This window comes from Panthera pardus, unplaced genomic scaffold, assembly GCF_024362965.1.
Source record: "Panthera pardus isolate Hobbes unplaced genomic scaffold, ASM2436296v1 HiC_scaffold_25, whole genome shotgun sequence".
Lineage (NCBI taxonomy): Eukaryota > Metazoa > Chordata > Mammalia > Carnivora > Felidae > Panthera > Panthera pardus.
In genome coordinates this window covers 57,363,406-57,388,813 of record NW_026526821.1, presented here as the reverse complement: position 1 = coordinate 57,388,813, position 25,408 = coordinate 57,363,406, and the positions used below count along the sequence as shown (strand labels likewise).

Here is a 25,408-nt window from a genome sequence, read left to right as displayed (position 1 = left end):
TGATTCTCTAATTGCAAAATTGTTAAAATCATAATCCTCATATGCGTAGATAGTATCTGTCAAAGTTTAATTAACGGGGGGAACAGCAGAACATCGGAACTAATTTCATAAGGTTATGAGAAACTGAAGTTTATATAAGAAGTTGGGGAAGGGACTGCTGAGACAATATTGTGAAGGTGGATACCAAATTGCTTAAGCCATTTCCATTGTGTTATCTTACATACCAGACAGGGAACAAAAAAAACTCATCCCACTGATCAGTTTACTGCAAAGTAACCTCTAACTTTACAGAGTTGCATGAGAGCTGAGCTCTAACCAATTTTGAGTCAAAATTGCATTTTTTGAGATAATATGATTTCCAGATTGGCTTGTTAGAAGATGTCCTACTACTGGGGTATGTGGGTGGCTCAGTCGGTTGAGTGTCTGACTTCAGCTCAGGTCATGATCTCGCTGTTCCCAAGTTCAAGCCCCACACTCTCTCTCTCTCTCAAAAATAAATAAACATTAAAAAATATTTTTAAAATTCAAAAATAATTTTTAAAAAGGTGTCCTACTATTTATTTTTAAATTATTTTCTTTTTTTTAATGTTTATTTATTTTTGAGAGGGAGGGAGGGAGAGACAGAGCACTAGCGGGGGAGGGGAAGAGAGAAGGAGACACAGAGTCCAAAGGAGGCTCCAGACTCTGAGCTGTCATCACAAAGCCTGATGTAGGGCTCCAATCCACAGACTGGGAGATTATGACTTGAGCCGAAGTCAGACGCTTAACCGCCTGAGCCACCCAGGCGTCCCACATTATTTTCAATATATCTTAAACACCAGTAAACCTTATGTTGACTTCAGATTGGGGGTCCTCCACTCATTTTTGTCTTTTGTCTTTGCTGTTCCACAGAATGAATGTATTGGAAGGGTGCCTGGGTGGCTCACTTTCTTGAGCGCCTGACTTCGGCTCAGGTCATGCTCTCATTGTTTATGAATTTGAGACTCACTTGGGCTCTCTGCTGTCAGCTCAGAGCCTGCTTTAGATCCTCTGTCACCCTCTTTATCTCTGACTCTGCCCTGCTCATGTTCTGTCTCTTAAAAATAGATAAACATTAAAAAAAAAAAAAAAGAATGACTGTATTGGAAAAATGAGTCAGCTTAGCAGAGGGTACACAGGAAATGAGCGAAGGCCCCAGAAATGCTGCAGGTTATGGGTGATGAGTGCCTGGACAGATGCTGGCAGCAGAAGGTAAGAGGTCTTATGAGAAAGATTCCGTGTTGTTAGAATCAATAAGGTTTGGCACCTGGTTGAACGCGAAGGACAAGGGGGAGAGTTCCAATGTGTTGAGTCAGGGGGCCAGAGAACCATTATAAAAACAGAAACCTTCTGCACTTGGGGGCAGGGAGAGGGGGGCAGCTAGAAGGAGGAGTCAGTGAGGCAGCAGGAGAGGAGAGCCAGGACAAAGCAGCAACTTGACTTGGGGTGCCCTTGTCTGATGGTTCAAAGCATGGCACTGGAGTTCTATAGATAGAGGTGTATGTTTAGGCAAGTTACCTCATCTCTCCAAGCCTGTTTCCTCTCTTATAAAATAGGGAAATGATAGCTTCTTCTCTGGATCATCAAGAAGATTAAAGTACAAGAGAATGTAAATGTATGGCACAGTGTTTGCCACATAATCGCCACGTGGGAAGAAGTTAGTGCCTAGCATGGAAGGGGAGCTCCAAAGGATGATGCTTTAAAGACGGATTCAGGAGAATGCAGACTGAGAAGAGCCCACTGGATTTTGTATTTAGGGTGTTGCAACCTTCGATGAGAACAATTTTAAGAGACAAGCAGGTGGGGGTAACCGTAAACAGCGAGTGGGGTCTTGAAAAATCGGGAACAATGAATGTAGGCGTTATTTTTTTGATGGGGTTGAGAACGCAAGCTTCGGGTAGATCAGGGAGTGGCATGGCTGAGGAACATTCTTCTTCATTCCAGCTTTTCTGAGAGCAGGGAAGACTGGGAAACACTTGTATCCCATTTGAAGGGAAAAAATGGAAAAAGATAAAGGGAGTTTGAGTTGAAGAAAAGTGCAGTGAAATATACATCTGTGTTATCACAGTCAACGGGGAGACAAGCTGGTCTGCAGAGACCAAGGAGGTGGGGTATGTTCTTGAAGCTGAGAGCTGGGTGGCATGGGCACAGGAGGGAATCTGATAGGGAGACCGTGCAAGGTGAATGACAGAATTAAGAAGCAGGTGTGGGGCAGGGTAGGAAGGAAGGAGGGGTGACAAATGGCCTGTGTGAACAGGAATGGGCTGAGGAAGAGGATGGCCAAGGTCAGGACAAAGAATAGCTTTAGGAAGAGTAAGACATGTGGCAAGCTGGAAGCGGGTGGCCAGCCGAGAAATTTCTAAGACCAACTTTTAAGTCCAAGGACGATCAATTACAGATGGGCTCCCAGGCATGTCTCCGCCTAAGTGTGACTGAGGCAGAGTAGAGGTGAACTTTGTTCAAAGTATAGGAACCGGCGGGTGGGGAGTAAAGCCACAGAAATGGAAGCATGAGAAGTGGGTCAGCAACAGCGGGGCTCAGCACTCACCCTTAGTGTCAGGGGGTCCAGACTGGAACCACCCTGTGAAAGTCCTGTCAAGCGGCCCAGGTGGACATCATTAACAAAAGGGTGATTCTGAAACCAGTTCCTGAAACCCAGTCTGTCCCCTGGCCTGTGTGCCGAACAGCTTCTGAAGGCCTGTTGGGGGCACAGGGAACCTTTGGGTCCAGAGTCAGGGAAAGAGCCTCCAGCGTCTTGTGATTTAGCTTCACTCAGAGAACTCTCTTGGAGGGTCTAGGATACAGGTTCTATGCCAGCTGACACTCACCAGAACTAGAAGTCTATTACGTCTATAGCCTCCAGAAAGCCCAAACCCCGTGTAACCATCACTCCAGGGGGGGGGGGGGGGAAATGACTGTGCTTCTCAATTAAGCAACATTGGGTGGAAAGACTGAGAATTTCTGAAGAGAAGAAGTTGGTTTGGCCTCAGAGCTCTTTTTTTTTTTTTTCCAAATTCACATTTCAGCTGGAGAGTCTTAAACCTCTTTGGGTTATGGTTTCTATTTGTTTCTGACAGGACTGTTTTCACCCTGGAAATAGAAGCATGGGGCAGGCTTGAGGCATGGTTGTGAAATGGAAGTTTTCCAGGAATCTCTTATTTACAGATAGTCCCAGGCAACTCTGATTAATTATGTCTGGGAATCACAATTGAAAAATACTGCTCTAGGAATACATTCTAACTAAAACCCCTCTCACCTAGGTGTCAAGCAGGAAAATGAGTATGTACTGATTGATACTCAAATGTGAATGACTGATAGGAGATAATTGTGTCAGCCTCCTGTATGTCAGGATACAGTTACATTGCAGCAGCAATACACACTTAACTAAAAAAAAAAAAAATGACATATTAGTACTGGTGGAGGGATGTCTTCCCAGGTCATCTGAAATCACATCATATTGCAGGGGACTATAAAGAAACATGCCCTCATAAAGAATGGTGAATATATAAATGATGAATGAGTAAATGTTCTCTTGACTATTAAGAGTTTATAACGATAAACACACATTCATTTAAAAACAACAACAACAAAAGCAACATCCCTTGTGGATTAACAAGTCTTTTAATGAGCATCCGGGCCAGAAATAGATCAATGAGATAGGAACCACACCTTATGATTGTATAACTCTTTAATTTTGTAGTGTCCTTCTCACTAAATCCCCCAGTTCTATTCGTTACCATCATTATCTTTATTTCCTAGATTTAAGTTCAGAAAGCCTGCTTTGCTCTAAGTGGTGGAGCTATAACCCAAACGCATGTCTCTCAATCTAGCACCAAATCTTTCTGGTACTTCATAGTGGCCCCTGACATCATAGCTGACTGTGCAAAGCCTTCTTCAGAACTGTTCTCCCTCGGTGTGATTTACCACTTGACCCATCAGATATCTTCTGCTCCACGATAGATCATGTTCCCAGTGTTTATAAATATCCAGCTAAATTGTTGCAGCCATCTGGTTTCATGTTGAGAAAGAGCATTTTTGTTTTGTATGAGGAAATATATCTCGATGGAGAACAGTAACAGTAGTTTTCATCATCAAAGAGGGTGAGACTTGAACTTGAATAAGAGAGGCCAAGAAGTACACCTGGCAAGTCTGGGAGTGGAGAGAAGGGGCACTAAAGATGTTGGGCGGGGGGAAGAGAGGAATAAAAGCTCAGAGAAAGGAATGTGGGAAGAGGCAAGAGAAAAAGGAAGGGAGCCAGGAAAGAGGAGTGTTCAGGAAAGAGAGTTGGGGTGAGGAAGTATAACCGGCCCAGGGGCCGGTGCAGGATTTCTAAGTCGGATGACTGAAGGTTTAACCACTTCTTAGGGGAACTAGTTCCATGGAGAGTGTGGCATAGGGAATGTTATGTGCTGCACATTTGTGGCTGTGATCGATGCCATCAGCAAGAGGTTCTTCTTGTCAAAAGAGCTTTCGAAACTCTCTTTGTGGTGACTCTTGGAGAAGCCATCATCAAAGCAGATCCCTGCAGTCTGAACATAAATAGCATCCACTCAGAAATATGGTGCCTGCAAACATCCCCCAGGATCAACAGTGAAAGATTCATCAATGGGACCAGTAGCAACGCTTTATTTATTTATTTAGTTAGTTAGTTAGTTAATTTAAATTCCAGTCAGCAAACAGTCTAATATTAGTTTCAGGTGTACAATTTAGTGATTCAATACTTACAGCACCCGTTGCTCATCACAAGTGCACTCCTTAACCCCCATCATCTATTTCACCCATCCCCCCACCCACCTTCCGTCTGTCTGGTCACTATCAGTTTGTTCTCTACAGTTAAGAAGGACCAGGGGCGCCTGGGTGGCTCAGTCCGGTGAGCGTCTGACTTCAGCTCAGGTCATGATCTGCCGTTCTGTGAATTCGAGCCCCGCATTGGGCTCTGTGCTGACAGCTCAGAGCCTAGAGCCTGCTTCAGATTCTGTGTCTCCCCCTCTCTGCCCTTCCCCCACTCATGCTCTGTCTCTTTCTCTCTCTCTCTCTCTGTCAAAAATAAATAAACTTAAAAAAAAAAAAAAAAAAGAAGGAACAAAGGGACATTGCTGAGCTGTCAGAACCAGCAGAGCAACCCCACTGGTAAATACTTGTGACTTAGGTCTATCTCTGTATCCTTAGTGATGCCAAGTGTGTCCTTTAAACTTGGTCAGATGAGCTGTTTAAAGTGCCTTTAAGGGGAATTTAAAAAAAAATTTTTTTTAACGTTTATTTATTTTTGAGACAGGGAGAGACAGAGCATGAACAGGGGAGGGTCAGAGAGAGGGAGACACAGAATATGAAACAGGCTCCAGGCTCTGAGCTGTCAGCACAGAGCCCGACCCGGGGCTCGAACTCACGGACTGCGAGATCATGACCTGAGCCGAAGTCGGCCGCCTAACCGACTGAGCCACCCAGGCGCCCCAAGGGCAATTTTTTTGGGCACAGAAGACAAGTCAGAATTTGTTTTGGGTTTCAAAACTAATCTTCTATTTGTCAAAGTTAGAAATTTTAAAAATCGGCTTTATTTTGGGTAGAGTTCACCTTTAAAATCATCTTATGCCATTTATAAGTCTAGTACATTTTAGCAAACTTTAACACCAGGTTACTCCATTTACAAATTTAGTAAACTAAAGATCTTCAAATATTTTAAAACTGCATTTATAAATTGAACGTATTTAATAATCTTTCTTAAGTACTTTGAGTATTTAATTCTTATATTAATTAATTCTTATATATTTAAGTTCAGAGCTTCCAATGCTACATATAAAATTAAATGTTATGTATAAGTAAGCTTAGTAAGAATTCCACTGAAAATTGCAAGTCTAAATCAATTGCTCAATTATACCTTTTTTTCCCCCCAAGTAAGGTCTATACCTAACATGGGGCTTAAACTCAGGATCCCCAAATCAAGAACTGTGTGCTCTACTGACTGAGCCAGCCAGGTGCCTCTCAATTGTGCCTTTTGAAAGAGTTATAGGTCTGTCATTCCAATAGGTTAATTTCTCAGGATTACAAATACATAATTTCAAGCATGCAGATTCCTTAACACACAAAAATTATACTGTGGTCATGGTTTTCATTACACAAATGTGTGTGTATGTTCCTCCCTGGTCTAAATACCAATGAGCCAAATGTGGGTCTTGTATTTCTAGTGCCTCAAGCCTTTTAACGATTGTTAAAAAGTGACCCAGTTATTTATGGGTACCTCATGGATGTACCTCAATATGTGATCACAATTCCAAGGGCATTGTATTGACAAATTGTATAAAAATAGGCAAAGTATAAATTGCACACGCTACTCATTTCAGCGTGTGTGTTCAGGTCTTGCTAACGAATCTGTTTGAAATCGACTTAGTGTCCCTAGTTAGAGAAGCTGTGTTGGCTACATAGTGATATTTAGTACTACTATAATGGCATTCACATCTTAGAGTCACCATGCTGGCGCCCAGAGCAAGCAAAATGAGGCAAGCAGTCTCCCTTGCAGAGTGATGTCTGGAGTGTTACAAGCCAAAGGACATTCAGGGTTTTGTGGTGAGGATTAAGTGAGATAATCTGTAAAGTCGCCTAGCAGAGCTTCTGGTGAATAGCAAAGTGTTCAAACAGCTGGCTGCAAAAGAAATGGACTGAACAGAAGTTGTAATAGAAAATTAGAGACCTTAAAGAAGCTTTAATTCCCTGTTACGATCATGGCCTCTATCTCTGTCCTTACCTTTACTCTTGGGGAAGGGACCGCAAACACTCGAAGGCAAACTGTACTTCGTATTGTTAGTCATGATCCACACAGCTTAGTCGCTCTGTGTACACGATACCTTTTGCATTAGTCAGGATGGAAAAAAGAGAGAACCCAAATAGAGTGGCTCAAACAAGACACACATTTATTCCTCTCTCACATAACAGTGTACGGGTAGCCAGGAGCTCTGGGGCTGGCAGATGGGTATGCTTCAGAAAGTAATTCAGAATCCTGGATTCCATACAGCTGGCTCTTCCATCATTCCCCAGGGTGTGGTTCTCATCCACTTGGAGGGAACTGATTTCCCACTGATTCTACACGGTAGCTCATCTAAAGGAGAATATATACTGTTTCTGCTCAACTTGTGATATGGATACCAGTGCTTATCATACAGAAGTTAGCCAAGAACCTTGGTATTTATTTTGTAGATAATATAACATGTTTTTCTGTGGAGATAATTGGTTTAAGATTTTATTCTGCTACTGCTTAAGCACCAGCATGAAGGCTTTGCTTGTAGAAAGAGGAATTATCCTATATTTAGGCAAAGCATGCTATCCATGTGAAACCAAGAAGTGATTTCTTCCTAAAAATAGCCTCTCCATATGAATTTCCACCATTAACTGTGTGTTCAGTTCTCCCCCATTTTTCTTATCGCTCCAATGTACATGTAATTACTAGCTTAGCTAGTATAATCTGTGCTCTAAAATGCTTAGTCTACAGTCATTTGGGAATAATGTCTTAGGGATGGAAAGGAAACTAACAGTTAAATTTCTACTATTGCCAGACACTATGCTAGGTTTTTTTTGCATATTATCTTTTTTATACCATTCAACGACTTGGAACTATCCCCCTTTTACAGATGAGGCGTCTGTGACTTATATTAGAATTTAAGTGACTTCCTCCATATTAGACAGGAGGTCCCTGGGTGGAGCAGTGGTCCCGGAGAGAAAGGGAAACTCAAAAGACACGTGTCAACTATTTGTGTGAAGAGCTCTGACTCAGTGGCGTTGTTGGGTCTGCCTTTGGTCACAAATTAGCTATATGGCCTTGGGCACATCCTATCACATCACTGGGCTTCATTGTAAAAGTGAGTTGGATGTAGATATTCTCTAACTTGTATTTTGTTCAAGATTTCTTCTCCATTTTCTCAACTTGGACTTCTACTGAGTATTTTGAGCGCATGCCAACTGATAACAATCCATCTTACCAGGAAGGTTATCTGATAATACTTTAGCTGGGTTCTAAAAGTGCAATGTTGTCTTTTTGGGAGCTTTTATGAAACAGCGTTCAAAATCTCTTGTTTCATTTTTACAGTTGGCCTTGAATTGTTAAGTGTAAGAGGCAGCTGTTGAGAAACTCAGAAGCTCTTTTACCTAATGTCTCTTGGCTGACGGGGGCTTTGGTGAAAGAAACACAAGACTTGCTCTCTGATTTGGCCCTCCAACCAGCTATGAGTCCTGGAAAGTTAGCTCCTTTACTCCTATGCTGAACATTAAGATTTTTTCTGATCTTTACCAATTTGGTACTAAAATGTTCTGGTACTAATCAGGATCCCACACCAAATTCCAATGTGTGTGTGTGTGTGTGTGTGTGTGTGTGTGTGTGTGTGTCATGGGCAGGACTGTTCCCCACACCAACAAACAATTCTCTGATAGCATCAGATCCCAAAGGTCAAAGGCTCAGTCCCACAAGACTGCCTCCCTACCCCCACCCACCACCACTTTCAAATCCAGATGTCATTCGTGCCTCTGACCAGTTGGCTATAGACCAGAAGCTCCAACGATCCCCTTCCTGGGTTTGATTAATTTGCTAGAGTGGCTCACAGAACTCAGAATAGCATTTTACTTACTAGATTACCTGTTCATTACACAAGGATATAACACAGGGACAGCTAGTTGGAAAGTGACATGTAGGGGGAAGTATGGGGAAAGGGCTAGGAGCTTCCATGCTCTCTGAGTGTGCCACTGTCCCTGAATCTCCATGTGTTCACCAACCTGGAAGCCATCTGAACTGCCTATTATTGGGATTTTGTGGAGGCTCCATTTCCATCCCACCTCTCCTATCTGAAGGATAGGGAGAGAGTAGGGCTGAAGAATCCAAGCTTCTAATCATAGCTTGATCTTCCTGGTGACCAGTCCCCATCCAGGAACCCACGTTCAATAGAACAATGCTTCTAGTGTTCTTTTCACTTAGGAAGTTATAAGGATTTCAGGAGCTCTGTGCTGGGAACCAGGGACAGAGACCAAAATATATGTTTTCTGTTATTTCATGGGTAGTTAAAACATACAGTATTTGTTTTAAATGTCTTTTTCATCTGATGGCCCAAAACCTTTATACGTACTTATTGGCCATTCGCATTTTTCCTTTGTAAATTGTTGAGTTGATTAATTTTTTTGAAATCATTTTTCTTAGTGACTGGTATGGTCTCTTAATGAATCAAGGATAGTAAAGACTGACATATAAGATGAACCTTTCTTTCTTCCAGTTTTCATTTGCCTTTTAATTTGTTTAATGTATTTATTTAAACTGTAGATAAGAAAGAGTTAACATTTTCATTCCAGAAAGCCTCAGATTTTGGGAGATATCACTATTCCTAGGGTTATATGGACATATAAAATTTTAAATGTTTATGTGATGATAGGTCTATCTTTTCATTGATGCTTTCTTGTGCATTTTATCATGGTCACTAGTCTAGATATGTCTCTGTGAAGATAGGAAATGCCAATTATTTCGTCTTATTATCTAACAATGACCAGGAATATGGAGCATGCATAATAGAAGTTTCTCCAGTAAATCAGTAGAAGGTGTATGGGAAACATTTGTTCTATTTGCATATTGTCCCCTGGGTCACTTTAGCACTGACTGAATAGCTGGGATCCATGTTCATTGTCGGTCCTGGCCAACGTGGGCTTGGACATTCTGGAATGGAGGTGGTTGACCACTGGCAATCAGGTTTAAATTACATTGAGGAGACTAGAGAACAGAGTTTGTAAACTGGTTTTAAATGACTACAGAAGGTTACCGGAGGAAGAATTTGCCACAGAGACAATAAACTTCACATGCCATTACTGAGGCATACATCATGCCATAATTTCCTTTCCTTGAGCCTTTACAATAAGGGGATTTGTTGTCTAAATTAGCTTAGATGTCATTTTGCCTGGACTTAGAAGGGTTGCATATCCTTTTATGTTTATCTGGGACATCTTCTGTGGACCTTCCACCTCTCAGAGCCAAAATTCAGAAACTTGCCAATGTCCCTTCATTGAGAATATCATAAAAGTGTGTGTGTGTGTGTGTGTGTGTGTGTGCGTGTGTGTGTGTGTGTGTGTGTGTGTGTGTGCAGGAAACAGGAACGCTCCTGCTATAAACAGGGATATCTTAGTGTTATCTTTTGCTTTAGGGTATTTGGTCTTGAATCACACTTGACCCATGGTTATATCCTTGACTTTGGAACAGCACAAACTTTTGGATTCGTATCTGTTCTAGGGTCTGCTTTTGCAGGAATAGAGGTGTATTTTCCTAGAGTGGAGACCAAAGTGTTCATCATCACTATCATGTAGACATAATGTATAGAAATGTAATTTAGAAATTCACAAGTAATGGGGCACCTGGGTGGCTCAGTCGGTTAAGCATCTGACTCTTGATTTCAGCTCAGGTCATGATCTCACGGTTCATGGGTTTGAGTCCCACGTTGGGCTCTGGGCTGACAATGTGGAACCTTCTTGAGATTCTCTCTCCCTCTCTCTGTCTCTCTCTCTCTCTGCCCTTCCCCTACTCACACACACTCTCTCTCTCTCTCTCTCTCAACATAAATAAACATTTAAAAAAATAAATAAGATTTCACAAGTTAAAGTCAGAAACATATTTGTTATAATACATGTTCACAAATAACACATTTCACTGTTGGAAAGTAGAAATCCAATGGGAGAAAGAAGAAAACACAAGTCGTTTACACTCCAACTCATGCAGATAATAATTGCTAAGAGTTTCGAGTTATTGTCTCAAACAGCACTTTCTGCGTGTGTGTGTGTGTGCATGTATACACGTTTGTGTGCATGTGTGCACATATGGACTTGCCAGTGTATGTGTTATTAAAAATTATTAACCTATATTCCATTTGAAAACTATTTTTCACAACTTTACTGAGATACAATCAACATCTAATTAATTACACATATTGAAATTGTACAATCTGATAAGTTTTGACGCATGGATAAACCTCTGAAACCATCACCACAATCAGAATAATTAACATATTACTACACCCAGAAGTTTCCACACATCCTTTGAAATCACTCTCTACTACTCCTCCCACCCCATCCCCAGGTATCCACCGATCTTTCTGTCCCTGTAAATTAGCTTGCATTTTCTAGAATTTTATATAATGGAACCAGGCAGCATCTAGCTTCATCCAGCTTCTTTCATTCCGCACAATTATTCTTAAATTCATCCATGTTGTTGCATGTATCAATATGCCATTTCTTATTGTTCATAAAAAATATTTTATTAAAAATTTGATTTATTATTTTCATTGTTCATACTGTCTTCCTAATACCTGTGGAAACTTGCATTCCTGATATTGGTATTCGTGTCTTCTTTCTTTCTTTTCTTCCCCCCAGTCAATGTGGCTAGAGATGTATCAACTTTATTCATTTTCTCAACAAACCAGCTTTTGGTTTCATTGATTTTTCTCTCTTGTTTTTCTTTTATTTCCTTGTTTTCCACATTGATTTCTATTATTTCTTTCCATATGCTTACTTTGTCTTCCTTTGCTCTTCTTTTTCTAGTCTCTTTGAGTAGTAGCCAAGACTATTGATTGGTGGATTTTATTCTTTTCTGATTTAGTGCTGTAAAGTTTCCTGTAAGTACCACTGAACTGTTTCCCAAATTTTGATATGTTACGTTTTTGCTTCCATTCAGTCAAAATACTTTTGAATTTTCCTTTCAATTTCTTTGACCCGCGGGTTATTTAAAAGTGTGTTATTTAGTTTTCAAATATTTGAGGATTTTCTAGATAACTTTCTGTTGTTGATTTCTGATTCTATTCTACTGTTGTCAGATAATGTATTTTCTGTGTGTGCCTCAAAACTTTTCAGATTTATTGAGACTTGTTTGAGGGCCAACACATGGTCTATCATAGTAAATTATCCCTGTGCCTTTGAGAAGAATAAATATGTTGCTGCTGTTGGCTGGAGAGTTCTATAGGTGTCAATTAGATCGAATTGGTTGACAGTGTTTTTCAAAGTTTCTGTACCTCACTGATACTCTATTAATTCTGTCAATTACTGAGATCGGGATATTGAAATCTCTGACTCCAATTCAGGATTTTCTCTATTTCTCCTTGCAACTTTATCATTTTTACTTTCATGTGTTTTGAAGCTCCATCCTTAAAAGCACGAATATCTAGGTTTGTTGCTATACTTTCTTGACAAATCGACTCTTTCATTGTTATGAAGTGACCTTCTTTATTCCTGATGATATTTTTTTGCTCTGAAATCTACTTTGTCTGATATTAAGATAGCCACACCAGCTATGTTTTCATTGGCATTGATATGGTATAGTATGGTGCATCTTTTTCCTTCCTTTTATATTAAGCCGGTTTGTATTGTATTTAAAGTTGGATTCATATAGGTAGTTTTTTGCTGGACTTTCCTTTTCAAATCCCATCTGATAGTTGGTGTGTTCAAGACCATTTTCATGTAATGTGGTTACTGGGATGGTCTGGCTGAAGGCGCTCATCTTGCTATTTGTTTTGTATTTGAGCCGACTGTTTTTTGTTTCTCTTTTCTCCATTTTCTGACTTGGATTAATTGCATGTTTTTTAATGAGAGCAATTTTCCTCCTTTTTAAACTCTTCACTGTTACTCTGTTGTTATTTTAGTGGTGTCTTGAGGGTTTGTATTCCACCCCTTTAAATAGCAGTCTACCTTCAGGGAATATGTTACCACTTCACTTACCGGAAGAGAGCTTCCCAGCAGTATACTTCCTTCCATTTCTCCTCTCCTGGCTTTTGTGCTATTGTTTTCATATGTTTCACTTCTGCCCATATTATAAACCTCACATTACCTGGTGATTTTTTTTTCTTTAGACAGTACATTATCTTTTAGGTGATTTCAATAGTATGGAATAAAAATCTTCGTATTTCCTCCACACAGTTCACTTTTCTGGTGCTCTGCATTACTGTGTGTAGATTCAGCTTTACATCTGGCATCATTTCTCTCTGTGAAGGACTTTCCACGGAAATGTCTCATCGTACTGTTTTTTTGAACAGTGTTTTCATTGGGTCAAGGATTCTAAAGTGACTTTTTCTTATTGTACTGCAAAGACCTTGATCTCCTATTTTCTTTCCTGCAGGAAATCTGATATAATCTTTATCTTTCTTGCTCTATAGTAACATGGTTTGGTCCCTCCCCCCCACACTTTTAAGCGTTTCTCTTTATCACTGGTTTTGAGTGATCTGATTCTGTTGTGCCTTGGGGTAGTTTTATTTGTTTTGAATGTTTGAGTTTCACTGAGCTTCTTGGACTTAGGGTTTTTGTAATTTTCATCAAATTTGGAAATTTGGGGCCATTACTTCTTCAAATAACTTTTTTCTTCCCGTCCCCTTTCTAGCTGCTTTCCTTCAGAGACTCAAATTACACTTACATTACATGAGTTGACATTTTTCCACAACTCATTGATGTTCTATTTTTTCTGGTCCTTTTTCTGTGTTTCATTTTGTATAATCTTTTTCTGTGTTTCCTTTTGTATAATCTTTATTCCCATACATTTTTTTTAATTCCCATTTATTCCCATATATTTTTTTTTTCCAAAATATTTTCGTTTTTACCTGCAAGAGTTATCTGGGTTTTTTACAAAAAGTTTTTTTTAATGTTTATCTGTGTTTGAGAGACAGAGAGAGAGAAAGAAAGAAAGAGGCAGAACGGGAGGGGGAAAAGAGCAGAGGGAGAAGGAGACACAGAATCTGAAGCAGGCTCCAGGCTCTGAGGTGTCAGCACACAGCCTGAAGGGGGGCTCAAACCCATGAATGAATGATCCAAGCTGAAGTAGGATGCTTAACCGACTGAGCCACCCAGGCGCCCCTGGGTTTGTTTTTGTTTTTCAACCTACCATCCACTTAACACAATCATTCATGTCGTTTTCTGCAACATGGGAAATTCAAATATATTGGCTGCTTTCATGACTTTTTCTACTGATTCTACCGTCTTGTGTCAGTTCTGGGTCAGTTTTAATTGATTGTCTTTTCTTTTTCTTAAGGGTAGTATTTTTCAGCTCTTTCATGTCTTGATACTTTTTGATTCGATGTCAGAAAAAATTAATTTTAACTTGCTAGGTATTAGGTATTTTTGTGTTCCTATAGCTGTTCTTCGGTTATGCTCTGGATCACTGTTAAGTTGCACGGAAATAGTTTGATCCTCCCGGGTCTTCCTTTTAAGTTTCCTCGCGTGTAACCAGGGCAGTAGTTAGGCTAAGGTTAATTTACATTACTGATGAGATGAAATCTTTCTAAATAGGCTGAGTTTGATGACTTATGAATTATATCATTTTCCATTTCATTATATCAGGAATTATATCATGCACTGGGAATAGGTACTATTCCTGGCTCTATGTGACCTGTGATGACCATTCTCTGTCGTCATTTTGGGAGTTCCTTTCCTTGGCTTCAGATAATTTCCTCATAAGCATGAGCTGTTCAGTATCACGCTGAGTAATTGTGGGGCCCCTCTGCAGATCTCTCTACGCAGTACTCCCTGAACTCTTGACCTTGGCCTTTCCAGACCCTCCAGCTCTGACACCTCAACTCAGCGGGATTGCTGGGCTCCTTCTCTTTCCCAGTCCCGTGCTACAGCCCAGAAAGTGTGCAGGCAATCAGCCCCAGGGGCCGCGGGCTGATCTCCTTTGCCTCTCATCTCTCATGTCAGTATCTTAAAAGCTGTCAGTTCATACATTTTGTCCAACTTTTAGTTGTTTTAGGAAGGAGAGTAAATCCAGTCACTGTTACTTCATCTTGAGTGGGAGCGAAAATCACAAGACCTGTTCTTGAAACACTTAAAATATGTCACAAACATACTGTGTTTCTTTAAGCGTCATTAGTCTATAGGATTTTTGATGACTGCAAAGTATTTTATTAGGTAGGAGTAGCATAGATTATTCAGTCAATTAGGGTGCATGGTTATTTCCCCACTCTTATCCACAACATGGCCAGTGAAAAGCTCAATATTTTTGAACATCCATGATTTCTTCAAATATATTAACAGAAAACAAATAACCGAGTTAAAGAGGAGTTTTATTCCAGTGTCCAACTTACCCTCTAGAAAGGTTGTACCAGTTTGTATATCCATCATCTTGCTGCACTTTTTGCCAGTATCAGATATTGTAGTTTTGTAAAGCTTTTTACAAATTCAATAAGTAGAAAAGGTACTTTTATGGATTTTAATGTATATTTCCTGGTTAGTTTTGAGGCATAATATTTGTAATTAGCTTATTGAAAAGTTCTATAATCTCTTTTGTGTATTGCCTATTTATGTCCTTTGACAATTTAAAATCTAAAGTTATGTGTTCTGTTATTGATTTATAAAATATATTTGTATAGAAAGTATATGTGTGTGTGTCTATATATAAACTCTATAAGCTATATATGAATATATAAATTTCAAATATTTCCCCAGGCTTGCTATTTATAGTATATTCAGCTGTAATGAAATTGATTTGACCTTTGCAATTTTGGTTTCTGTCTTTATCATTGTGCTTTAGAAAGTCAAATATTACTTGCACCTCATAACCAAGGTAATATTTTACTCTGTTTGTTCACAGCTTAAGTTTTCTTAACTTTTAAACCTTTAATTCACTTGGAACTTAATTTTTTCATCAACTGAACTTTATTTTTCTCATCATAATATATTTTACAATGCTTACATTAAAACATTTACAATGCTAAGATAAATCTAAAATGTTCTTAACGCTATTTATTTAAAGCCTATTCTTGCCCCGAGAATTGATATGTTGTTGTTTTACCGTCTTGTGATAAATTCTTCTGCATGTTGAGATCTGCTTCTAGACTTTTTACTCTGTTCCATTAAGCAATTTGTCTCCTCCTGTGGCCATTCCACATTATTTTAATTACGTAAACTTTATTGAACAATGGTAGGCCCAGGAGAGAACATCTGGAAGGACCAACACCCATTCTCTTAACCTTCTATTATTTTTTAACATTTTCCTGGAAAATGTTATTCATTTTCTCAAGTATTCCTGGAGAGCTGAGAAGCAGTGCAGATATTGGGTGTAGTGTAAACTTTGCTTTCCCGGTAATTGAGTCCAAATCCCACCTCCCCAGCTGATCGACAGGGGACCCAGCAAATTTATTCACTTCTTCATGGCCCAGTTTCCTTATCTAGAAAGTGGTGGTACCAACAGGCCCTAGTTTCTAAGTTTAGTATGGTGATGCTAGTTTGGTGGCTGGAGCCAATGCCTAGAACACATGAGAACTTCATAAAAAGCTAGTTTTGCTATTTTTATTTATTCTCCAATTTAATGTTAGAATTATTTTGTCAAAGTCCAAAAGAATTCATTGTGATTTTTATTGTGTTTTACATTGTTATGTTATTATGATTTATTATCTCTTATGAAAACGTAACACGACTTCTTTTCCTTATTTTCCTTTTTGTCTCTTTCATGTCTTATTGGTTTTGTGTGTGTGTATATATATAATATTATGCATAATTATATGTATCTTGCACAACTATATTCTACACACACTATCAGAAGTAGGACTTAGAAATATATGAACATGTGTGAAGTTATTATCTGTGAGTACTAGGGATAACACTCAGAAATACTCAAAATTTCTTCTCTGAACATAACTTATATAGCCAGGAACACATGATTTTAAAATGACTCTGGTGCCCCAATATTCCATTGTTTTGTGCTTCAGATGTAAGGATAGTACCTGTTAGATAGTACAAGCTATGTATTATGGAATTATGTTGGCAAATAAAATGTTTGTTTGTTTTTTTAAAAAAACCATATAATTGATGAAGGAAATTGATTTGAGGAGAATTGGACAGGACCCTGCAAAGAAACAACCTTGAGAGGATGAGTAAAGTGATTTCCTGAAAATGTATATATGTGGTCTCTGTTGAAATCCCCTTCTTTCCTTTCTCAATTCTCTTTTCTCAGTAAATATAAGTTTTCTTGGAATGCTTCAAAGTATCTGGACTTGATCTCAGAAGACCATCTGTTATGAATATTCACAAGGGTCAAGGATTTCAGCAAATAAAGGCCATGTGTAACCCTTTATGAGCCCCGGATGGAAGCTTGCTTCTGGATTTCTAGGTTTAGGAGACCTAGGGTCATAATGGAAAATGTTGACATTTATTTAGATAACAGGAAAGAATGAGAATACGACTACAGCTGGCTTTCCTCTTGTGTTCTGACAACATTAAAAGGTAAGGGAAGTGACTGAGACACCAGAGAACAAGGGCCACCACACAGGGGAAATATGGAGGACATGACATACAGAATTGGATTTTCCTCTTACACGCTCACTGTGTTTGCTTGAGATTCCAAGGAGCAAAGGCCACTACAAGAGGAAGGTATCACATCACAGTAAGAACATTTCTGATCAAGACAAAGCCTGTTTGCCCAAAGTCACAGACCCCCTGCCCAAGACCCGGGCCCCAGCTCCCACCCATTGCCCTTGCTGACGTCTGCCTTTCATACTGAAACTTGGACTGCCTGCTGGCTGTGCTCCTGGTAACCACATGTGGGCCATCTCACTGTCCTTAGAGATCTGTCCCTCGAGGGCTCTCAGATGCCACTGCTGACCAGTACGGACATGGTACCAATCCTAGATTTTAAGGACAACACAATGAAATGTTGCTTTCTATGATAAAATGAGTTTATTTTCTTCTGATAAGTGGACAAAGGTCTGTTGAAGACATAGATTGCCTGTGTGGATAGTTGATCTGATGACACTAGGAGAGGAGGACTCTAAAGAGTGGAACAATCTCTCAGATAGGAAGTTCTGACAACACAGAGAGCAAAAAGCCTATTATGTAGGAGTAGAGGTTGCATTTTTGTAAGGGAAATAGAATGCAAAAACCCATGGAGACTAAATGATTTCATACTAGCAAGGACCCCTATTACCTCCTCATTGATAGAACCACAGGGAAAACAGTTGTGGACCTATTATTATCAACTAGTAGTTACCTACTGCTGTGTAACAAATTACTCTAAAATTTGGTAGCCTGCACAAGAAACGTTTATTATGTCACACGTTTTCTGAATCCAAGAGTGCCTTAGCTGGGTGGTTCTACTTTGGGTTCTTTCATAAAGTTGCGGTCACCTTGTTGGCCAGAAGTTGTCATCGCTGAAGACTTGACTGCGCCTGGCAGATTTCCCTCAAACTCACTCATGTGACTTGTCGGCAGGAGGCGTTGTTACCTCTCTGTGGGCTGTTCATGGCATGGCTTCTCTTAGAACAAGTGATTCAACAGCAAGCCCTAACCCAATTTTGGAGGTTGCAAGTGCTCACTTATTCCATATCTTGTTGGCCACATAGAGCTGCCTCGTACGGTGTGGGAAAGCACTACACAAGAGAGGCAGAGATCATTGGGGGCTATCTTGGAGGCTGGTTGCCACACCCACTGAAGGTGCTTTTTATTGGGACCTCACAATTTCTAGCTACCCAGTTGCTCATCCTTTTGCTTAAACTGCTCAAGTCTGGCAGGGGACACATGACCATGGAGCAAATCTAAATGTATTTTATAGAAGTCATTGACTAAATATTTTTCATTGTTTCCTTTGGAGAAGGAGTGTGTGTGTGTGTGTGTGTGTGCGCGCGCGCGTGTGCATGTATGTATGTGTGTACGAGAGAGAAAGAAACAGAGACAGAAAGAGAATATAAAAATCTAATTTTTCAGCTCAAGATTATTTCTTCTTCCAGCTGAACGTATGTCCCATTGCTCAGGTCTCAAAGTATCTCCGTTAACTCTGCCAAACAAGGACTTTTTTTGAACTTTGGAATAGGAGTAATGCTTTCATGCTTTCATGCTTTGTTTCATTTTGAATTTCTGAAAAAAGAGAAAGAGTACTATAATCCAAAGCTTCTAACTTGCATTGATTAGATTAGGATGAGCAGGAGACAATTATTAAGGATAATTGCTTCAATAAAATCATGAACAGCCAATTAAAGTCCTGAAGATTAAAAAAAAAATACCTATCTCTGCAATCCTGAAAGATCTGAAAAAACTTACAACAGTATGAATATGAAATAAGGTTGAATTTGATTTCCTCTTAAATATGATGAGGAGAACAGGGACCAAGCGTGAAAGGAAAGTTAGAGACACACAAGGCTAGTTTTATGAGGAAGTAAAGTTTCTGGCTACCTATTCAATTTGATTTGGGTTTTCTGGGTTAAAACACTACTCCTACAGTTTTCTTTTTTTTTCATAGATGCTGAGATTATTTTTTAAGTTACTCAGATTTAGTCTTTATAAGGCTTTTCTATTCTTCAACTAACTCTCTGCTCCTTGGGAAAATAAAGCAGCAAGGCGTGCTAGTCAACATATTCAATGGGTTGTGGCAACCAGGTAAGAGGTGAGAAGGTGCTAGAAGGGGGAAAAGGGTGCTCATGAGGAGTTAAAGGTGAGCCAAAGGTGGATGTGAGAGAGGAAAATGGATTTGCAAACCAGAAGCTTCAGCTTCTTTCTAAAAGGGGGGGTGCCACCTTTTTAACTGCCTAGAACCTTGGTGCATTCGGGGTGCGCTCATATGAGGACAGGCACTGGGACAAAGTGCCACACTTTTGTGAGGGAAGGGGCAGTGATGAACGGATGAGAGAGGGAATGAAAGAGAGACGGTAGGAGGCCATGAAATCTGCCATGGGCTGCACAGATCTTAACTTGGTGCACCACGTTTCAGAACCATTTGGTGTAAAGGGATTTCTTGTGCACACTGGAAAAGGAACTGAGTTCTAGGCTGATGACAACCAGAACAGAGATGGGACTCCAGGGGCAGCAGCCAGGGACAGAGGAGACCTTGACATAATGAGCCCAGGAATTAGTGGACATCACAGGAAAGACCTGCTGTCGTTTGGTTGTCTGAGCCAATTGTTCCAAGCTCTCCAAGGGGCAAGGACCAGCCAACCTCTCCGTTTTAGCAATTTGGTGAGATTTTTGACATTTCAAAGCTGGTTTTGGTTTGGTGCAGAGCTAAGATGTCCTCTCCATGTGGACAAAACCCACATGCAAACACACGAACCTGCACTGGGATGTGTATGTGCATGCATGTGTGCGTGCACACACGCACACACGCACACACACACACACACACACACACACACACACACATTTCAGCTCTTCTTCAGTGCCAAGTGGTTGTTCTCATTTCATATGAACAAGTTTGGCCGGTTTTGAGGTTTCCTTTCATGGCATTGAACGGTGAGTTATCACAGATGTTGCTCTGCTCTCTCATAGAGAAGCATTACCCCCCATTGGTTATGGGGTACTTCTGTTCAGAAGGGTCACCTCCAAGGAGTCCAGTCATTTTTAACGGGTGTGGCCTGAGGGCGAGTCACACTTGGAGTGCACCATGGAGGATCTTCAGGCCCGGGGAGGGACCTTTGAGGGGTTCGAGCTCTTGTCTCTTCCACAGTCTCCTAGTCTTTCCTCTGCTGAATTCAGAGATCGAGGGATGGTTAAAGAGAAACTTCCTGAAGCTGCCTATGGCTGTGAGGCCCCTCTATCTTCCTCCAAATAAACTTGATGGACCTTGATAGACATCGGCCTTTCTGAAGTTCAGATTTCTTGAAATGTTGACGGAAACACTGAAAATGCCATTAATCATCTTGATAACCATCAGGTTCACACATACCAAAGCTAACAGTCTCTTTGAAAGATAAATTCTGCAGCAGATTTTAAATGCTTCCGTCTCAACACTCACATGATGGCTAAGGATATCAAGAGATCTAGAGTTGGGACAAGTAGCTCAACCATGCCAGGAGGATTTTTAAAATTCCATTTTTGAAGAAAAATGACTTGGTCTCTTGATAACCTACCCTACTTTTAAGAAATATTCAGGTTGTTGTAAATTTCTGTCTAATTGAAGCTCAAAATTTTCAGATTTGTAAAAGACTACATTCCCTGCCTCACACCTTAATTTTTTTCGTAAAGTTTAAGTTCCTTGAGGTCAGAAATTAGTCTTATATTTCTCTTACATCTCTCACAGTGCCTGCCAGCCTGTTGGGTACATCAATAAGTATGGGTAAGTTTCTTTGAGGCTATTTTTCCCAGTTTTCTAACAGTGGAGAAGAAATGATAGATGACCTCCTGGAAAAGCATGTTCCACATAAAGATCATGCAACATGTAATTAGATTTTGCTGTCAATTTTCATCTTTTATGTACAGTGACCATAAGTAAGGAGAAAAGGCAGTTTGGCTGCCTTGGTGCAGTTGGGGTCTTGAAGCAACCAGGAAAAAAATAAACAAATTTTGAAGTGTGCGTGTGTGTGTGTGTGTGTGTGTGTGTTTAGTACAATTGTGATAAGCACAATAGGTTGAGCATATGGCAGGGCAGAAAGCCATCGGTATCCATTAATATGGCTGCCCCCTTACACAGATTATTCATTTAATATTGATAACAACACCCTTATCACGAAAGATGTAGAGAGATTAAGGAATTTGCCCAAAGTCACGTTGTTGGTAAGAGGAAAACCAGAACTTATCTAAAACTCATGCTCTCTCTACTGTATTAGAGAACTCTTTAACAGATGGTACATCCTGATTGTTTGAAAGTCACCAACATTTTGAAAACAAAATCATGGAAGTGATTGAAGTTGGTTCATCCAGAATTCTAATAACTGTAATATGTATTCACAGATTTGTATTACAACCATCTGAGACATGCCATTTGGTGGTAAATGGAAAAAGTCCAGTTACAGAAGCTTTGCATTTTTCTGGCTTTTCCTTGTACTGCCTGTTGCCTTGGGTAAGGTAACTGTCAGCCTCCCTGAGTCTCTGATAAGGCTCTGAAGAGTGTAGGGCTTGCATGTGCAAAATCGTTGCACACAGAGCCTGGTGCACACTTAAGCACCCGATATGTATTGGAGTTTTCAAACCATTGACACTGAGGCACCAGCACTAAAACTTGCTGCAGTAATATGCATCCTTGAATTTGGAGCTGCAGCTTTCAGGAAGTTACAGCTGCCAACCCACTCTCCAGGCAATGAATGACAGGCCACCTACATGGAGTCAGGGAGGTTTTGCTGAGAAAGTCACCCACAGGGGAAGCAAAGTCTACTTAAGGTGAAATGTAACCATCTATGGAGATAACGTAACATTGGGAGGGTAGAATCATCAGAGATCTTTGAAATAGACAATGTGAAAACTGCAGTCCCCATTTGTGAACAGCACAGTTCATCAGTTTCAGCTTATCAGTAATGTGGTTCCTGTGTCTTCACTGATAAAGAAAATGGGAAGTTTTTAAAGAAAAGTGGCTATTGTATTTAGCAGAGATCTATTAGAGAAATTGGCGTTCAGGGTTAATAAACTCTGTTGGTAGAAAGTTGGGGAAGAAAGAGCTCAAGTACGACTTCCTGATGGTAAGTTCCCTTGTTTGTTTTTCTTTTTAATACTTTTAACTCAAAGGGAATGGAATTTTAAAGCAAAATCCAGGTTAAAAATAATAATTGCCATCCATTTTTTGTTTATGAAAAAAGAGTAATATTACCAATGGGAAAATCTCGTTACAGATTGATGGGTCTTTTGTAGTCTGGTTTGTACAGTACGGTACTCTAGCCTCCTGTGTTGGAAAATATCTGGTGGAGGTTGGGAAAGCAAGGGGCCTTGCATTGTACATGCAGAGTGCACGTATTCCAACTATTCTTCCTGGAGTCCGTGAAAATACAGATGTGGAATCTCAGATGGTGACAGGAGAAAGAACTCAGGAAGTTAGGAGCCTCAGGACAGTAGGGGAAAGGAAGAGGCATGCCGTATGGGAAGTCAGCCATCAGGGAGAAGGAAACACAGGATGGAAAGCAAGTGGTGCGTGTGAGGAGAAGGGCTGAGGTGAATAACTGGTTCAAGTTCACATGTGTCATTGGTGCCTGCTTTGAACCTCTGCTTGATGGCTCTGTTCTCTTTCTCTCTGGAGGCTGCCCAACAAAGTGTGCAGATCCAAATATGGCAGAGCTGGCCCCCAAAGCCCGCCCTACCCAATGAGTGTCAGATTTCCCAATAATTTCTTCCAGGAGCAGAGACAAGGGAGGGGTGCTTGCCAGTAGCTGCAATGGTTCTTTTATCAGCACTCAAGGCCAAACTGACCGTCTGTCATTGTCCCCCAAATATCAATATGAATATTGTTATCCAATGTCTGTTATTCTGTGTCAAGTATTTGAGACAGAAAACTTTGGAATTGTGCAGAGTTGCTTTTATGGTATTTATTTAATTTTATTTATTTGGGAGAGAGAGAGAGAGAACGAGCAGGGAGGGGCAAGGGGAGAGGGAGAGAGAGAATCTCAAGCAGACTCCATGCCCAGCATGGAGCCCAATGTGGGGCTTGATCCCATGACCCTGTGATCATGACCTGAGCAGAGATCAAGAGTCAGGCTTAACCGACTGAGCCACCCAGGTGCCCCCGTGCAGAATTGCATTTAATCCCTGCTCTTAAACTTATGTGATCCACGACTCCAAGCAATTTATCTAACCTCTTTAATTCTTGTATTCTTTACCTATAAAACCCACATGGTAATGCTAATGCCAGATTCCAAGGGTGGTTTCTAAAGATTAAATGGATGCAGAGTACTTAGTTCAGTACCAGCCGATAGTAAAAGCTGAGTAATGTCAGCCCTCATCATTGTCATTATTTTTTTCCTTTCCCGCTCCGGGAACTATTATCTCTGTGCCCTGCAGACAGGGTGCCAGGGATGCTGATTTGAACTTTACAGAATCCCCAGCAAGACATCGGGTTCTCTCTATTCTTGAACAGGTTGTTTAGATGAGGTGATTGGTCCCAAAGTAGTTTCCTACCAGACGTGTCTACATTTGGAGACAAGGACCAGTAGCTTAAGGGGATGTGGGTAGCAGATACCTGCTTCTCCAGGAGGTGAGCTCTTCATCTATGTCCTTCAAAATACTCACCATATGATTGTGAGGGTCTGTCTTTTTCTTCTCACCCCTCCACACTTCCCAGTTTTCTGTAATTGCAGAAACAGAAAACTTCAAAGGAGTGAGTCTCGAAAGTTTTAAGCAACATTACTATGCAAGGGCAAATGCACTGTAGTGGGTAGGTGCAATGCAGGAGTGTCCCAACAGTTGTGAGGCTGAAATCGTGTGAGTGTAGCACATGTGTGTAGAAGTACGTGCACGTGGCAGGGTCATAGTTCAGGAGGAAGGGAAAGAGCCCTCTGGTCTGGAACAAAACTCTAACAGTAGCCAAGTCCAGTTTCCAGAAAGAAGAAGGGAAAGGGCCAGGCAGGTTGTCTGGATTCTAAACAGGGGTCTTAAATTTTTTTTTTATTTTATTGTGCTAAAAATCCTTAACATGAGACTTAATGGTTTAACAAACTTTTAAGTGTACAATCCGGAATAGTTAACTATATGCACAATATTATACAACAGATCTCTAGAAATTAGTCATCTTACTTAACTGAAACTTTATGCCTGTTGATTACCAACCTCCCCTTTCCCCCTCCCCTGAGGCCCAGGAAACCACCATTCCATTCTTTTATTCAATGTATTTGACTACACATAAGTGGGACCATGTAATATGTGTTCTTCTGTGACTGGTTTATTTCACTTAGCATAATATCTTCAGGGTCCGGCCTGAATATTATTCCATTGTATGTCTATACTACACTTTCTTTACCCATTCATCTCTCCATAGCCTTATGTTTTTTCCACATCCTGGCTATTATGAATAGTGCTGCAATGAACATGGGACAGCTAATATTTCTTTGAGATCCCAATAAATTCCCAGAAGTGGGATTGTTGGATCACTATTTCTATTTCCCAGTGTTACATGCTTTCCAGCACTTATCTTTTGTTTCTTTGATAATAGCCACCCTGACAGGTGGGAGGTGTTATCTCATTGTGGTTTTGGTTTACATTTCCCTGATGATGAGTGAAATTGAACATCTTTCATGTACCTGTTAGCCATTTGTATGTCTTCTTTGGATAAATGTCTATTCAAGTCATTAGCCCATGTTTTAATTGGGTGGTTCTTCTTCTTCTCCTTTTCCTTTTCCTTCTTCTTCTTCTTCTTCTTCTTCTTCTTCTTCTTCTTCTTCTTCTTCTTCTTCTATTGAATTGTAAAAGTCCCTTATATATTTTGGAAATCAATTCTTTACCAGATGTGTGGTATGCAAATGTTCTCTTCCATTTCATAGATTGCCATTTCACTTTGTTGATTGTTTCCTGTGTTTTGCAGAAATTTCTAGTTTGATGTAGTTCCACTATTTTTCTCTTGCTTTCTGTCAATTTCTCTGTGCTTTTGGTGTCATATCCATGAAATCGTTGCCAAGACTAATGTCATGAAGCTTTTCCCTATATTTTCTTTTATGAGTTTTACTGAAGACTGGGTGCAGACTCAGGGGAGATTAGAGATGTGGGGTGACGAAGGGGACCTGGGTAAGGG

The 25,408-nt window shown here is 40.3% G+C and overlaps 1 protein-coding gene across 2 annotated transcripts in view; it reads left to right on the top strand.

Annotated features, from left to right (window-relative positions):
• The window catches only part of IL1RL1 (interleukin 1 receptor like 1), a 69,420-nt gene that overhangs the window by 11,783 nt on the left and 32,229 nt on the right, over positions 1–25,408 (top strand). Inside the window, exon 1 of one of the 2 annotated variants that reach the window (XM_019428519.2) lies at positions 21,668–22,376. The exons of the other annotated variant lie outside the window; for it this stretch is intronic. The gene's annotated coding sequence lies outside the window, so the exon portion shown is untranslated. Of the gene's footprint in view, positions 1–21,667; positions 22,377–25,408 lie in introns of those variants that run through there. 2 annotated transcript variants of the gene reach the window in all.